This window comes from Phalaenopsis equestris, unplaced genomic scaffold, assembly GCF_001263595.1.
Source record: "Phalaenopsis equestris unplaced genomic scaffold, ASM126359v1 Scaffold235604, whole genome shotgun sequence".
Lineage (NCBI taxonomy): Eukaryota > Viridiplantae > Streptophyta > Magnoliopsida > Asparagales > Orchidaceae > Phalaenopsis > Phalaenopsis equestris.
Genome location: NW_018253466.1, coordinates 340,680 through 344,608, shown reverse-complemented (window position 1 = coordinate 344,608; position 3,929 = coordinate 340,680). Strand labels below are relative to the sequence as shown.

General features: G+C 38.3%; 1 pseudogene; it reads right to left on the bottom strand.

The window, feature by feature from the left end:
• Positions 1-1,173: 1,173 nt before the first annotated feature.
• Positions 1,174-2,725, bottom strand: LOC110039164 (annotated as a pseudogene).
• Between the last annotated feature and the right edge of the window lie 1,204 nt (positions 2,726-3,929).

The window sequence follows — 3,929 nt, the reverse complement described above, 5'->3', positions numbered from 1 at the left end:
CTATTGCTCATTTATATATATATATATAAATGAGCAATAATTTTGAAAGCTATTTGTTTATTAAATTAGGTATAATGAAATTAAAATATATAGGTGTATATAACAAAAATATAATAATACCATGTAATAATAAAAAATATCGCTAGATTGGATCGATTGGGAGTAAATTTGCGTGAATTCGGGAAGAGAGAGGCTCACATTGTAGGTTAAGACAAATGCGACATGCAGGGATAGATAAGTGATCCAGGCAGGTGGCCGACAGTCGAAATGTCCATGCATACTTCTTTTTAGTGCTGTCAATTTGACTCGTTGTTCGCGAACAGCTCGTGTTCGGCTCGTTTGTTAAACTTAATGAGCATAACACAAACAAACATTTGTTCATTCGTGTTCGACTCGAGTTGGCTCGAAAAAAAAAAATACACACACATAGATAATACATATTCATAAAATTAAATATTATAAATTATAATTAATTAAAACTTTTTAAAATAAAAAAAATTATCAAAATTTGTAAAAAATTAATCCTATAAATTACAATATATAACAAATTATTAATAAATATTAATTATATTAATATTATATATTTATATAATATAAGTTTTATAATTAATATTATATAATATATAAATATAAAACTAAAAAAACCATAACTCCTAAGCCCCAACCCCCATCTTGAATGTTCTCAGGTTCAGTTGCCTCTCCCTCTTTCGAGTCTTCTCCTTTCTCGCAAAATCGCAAAAGGCGTTTGACCGTGAGAGCTTAGGGTTTGTCATTTGTATTTGCTGCTCTCAAAAGTTCCGTTTCAGCTCTCTTCCTCTTTCAAGTCATATACTTCTCCTCTCAAAATCGTGAAAGGGTTTCCGCGGCGAGAGATTAGGGTTTGTTGTTTGTGTTTATCTTCATATTTCAAGAGCTTAGGGCTCTCTTCCTCTTCTGAGTCATCTCCTCCAATTTCGAGCCGAACTCAAGCCAAAAAATATTATTTGAGCCGAACACGAACACACCGTTAACGAGCCGTTTCGAACACGAGCCGAACACGAGGGTTTACAGCCGTACTACTAGTTTACAACCCTACTTCTTTTCCATAAAAATGCTCGGTTAAATTTATATAGGCCTCAATTAAAGTTTTTAAAAAAAGCAAGAAAATTATTTTGATGTTTTATTCATAACTCAAAAGGAATTTCATTGACTGTCAGTTTATTAATAACCCAAACCCAAATTAAAAAACCTTTAACTAATTTCAAACCAGAACTAGACACAAATCTCCGCTACCAAAAGAGAATAACAACCACCACCACAGTAAAACACCAACGGTAACAAATTCAAATCCCATCCCATTCACCTTCACTCCACGCCATACATCTTCCTAAGATATTCCACAAACTCGTAGATGCTCTTCGGGTCATGCAGACTCTTTGCCACGCTCTCTCGCTCCAAGCAGCGCTTCGCCCACGCCACAAGTTTAGAACTCTCCTGCTCTACGCTGAATCCGGCGAGAGTTTCGTAGCTGTAGAACCAACTCGTGAAGGGAACCAGAGCAATGTCGACCAGCCCGAAGGCATCGCCGCCGAAATACTTCTTGTCACCGAGCTCGGCTTCAAGTGCCTTCAAGATCTGGATGAATTCTTCCTTCGCTTCCTGCAAGGCCTTGCCTTTCTGGCTCCACAGCATGGTGCCACATTCGGAGAACTGCCCAAAAAGAAGGTATGAAGAAATTTGATAAACGGTTTGGCATTCCGACTGCAGAATGTTATAAAAGATAAGATTTTTGTATAGAACAAGCTTATTTAGCTTGATGTAGATGAACTTGAAAACTAAATAATAGTGTCAATCTAGCATTCATCCCAAATAATATGCAAAGTTGATTTTTTTTTTATCCTTCTTATAAAGAAAATTCTTGATAAGTTCACCTTGCCACTTTTTGATCGCATTCAAACAATTTTTCAGTAGTTTTACTTCTACAGAAACAAATAAATAAAGAACTCTTTTGCCACACACACACACACACACACACACTTTTGATAGCGACGCATACATTTTAATATGAAAATTGAACGACGGATCCCTCTCAGCTAGATATCTTAGAAAATTTCTCTTTTCACAAATGAAACAAAGAAACCAATTAAAATATCTAGATAACATCAAAATTATATATAGATTACATCAAAATCGACTATTCTTGAATCTAAAAAGAAGTTGCAGAGTTCAAAAAAAGAAAAAAAAATGAAGTTTGAGAAAATTGAAACTATATATTGATTTTCGATCAAAACTATGTAAACCAGACTGAAATGGCATTCGATCGAAACAGAAGGAACAAAACAAAAACACAAATTTAGTACCTGCTGATTGACGAAATCAGCCCAGAACCGAGCTCGCGCCCTTGCATACGGGTCTGAAGGCAAGATAGACGACTTGCCATGCCATACCTCATCGATATACTGAACAATTACAAGCGATTCACGCAGAGGCTTCCCATCGTGAAAGAAAGCAGGGATCCTCTTGAACACCGCGCTCGATTTGAGAAGCAACTTGGGTCCGACAGGTGCGGTTCCAGGCACTCATACTCTACCCCCTTCTCCGCCAACGCTATCTTACATTGCTGTCCGAAAGGGTTGGAGCAGATATCCAGCAGCTTCACTCCCTTCGCTTCCGCCATTGTTTTCACTCTCTGGATCAGATCCTGAGAAAAATGAAGGCTTGAGCTACGTCCGGACTCAATAAGTAAAATTTTTGTGCGGGATTATAGCGTGGAGATCGGAGCGGCCGAGCCGGTTCCCGGTTCTGGAGGGTTCTGGTTTTGGGAGAGGAAATGAAAATGCTTACGTCATCGATTAATGGAAGTCGCGTGAACGGATATGGACGGTAGATTCGTCGAGGAAGCGTGATCTAACGGCAGCCATGCATTACGATGTGGAGCGCATGTTGTTGTCCGGTTACTGGTAAAAAAGTAAAAAATCATAGGGACTAACCCAACTGTAAGAATCCACTATTGATCGGTGATTACAAAGACTCTTTGTCCCTCAGAAGGGAAATTGTTAATAAGTTTTTCAAGTTATAACGACGACTGAAGGCTTCGAGTCAGTGAGGGTCGACAGTGATAGGTGTGATCAATGCGGTCAGTGATGGCTAACGATGATCGGTGGTGCTTGACGATGATCAATGGTTATAGATGACAGTCAACAATGGTCAACGATGATCAGTGGTTATAGATGACAGTCAACAATGGTCAACGACGATCGACGGGTGTCGATGACAATTGTCGATGATCGAAGATGGTCGTTGGTGTCAAAGACGATTGGCGGTGATATGTGGTTGTCGACGACGACCAACTGTTATCGGCGATGATAGAGATGGTGTTGGACTTTAGCTCCTTCTTAAATCTTCAAGTTCTCTCTCAAGCTTCAAGTTTCTCCCCTCATTAGAGGGCTAAGGTTTTATTTATAGTATTCTGGGTGCAATTAATGCAGGAGTATGAACCATTTTAATCGGATGATCTGGAGAGCTTCTTTCGATCCAACGACATTTGATGGACCTTTTGAGTGCATTAATGATGTCAGAATTGAGCAATCTTAGGCTCATTAGATTTGTCTTGTCGATATGCTCGATTCGACTATAAACTCGCTTGATTCGACATTCATTGGACATTCTAAATGTGTCAAGAAATCGTCTAAGAGTGGTTTAATAACTTGATCTGGGCTTGATTTGACTCAGATTGGACTAGTTTTGCTATCATTTTATTTATCTCGTCGAGCCGGTCAATTTGACTTTAAGTGTGTTGAATGCCCTGGATGATTTTTTTATCAAGATTCAAATATTTCATGCTCAAAATATTATCTCAATATTCGTGTCATGCCTCAAGATTCGTGCCGAATGATGATAATTTGTTGATCACATTTCCTTTGTCCCTTTATTTTCAAACGAGACCAATT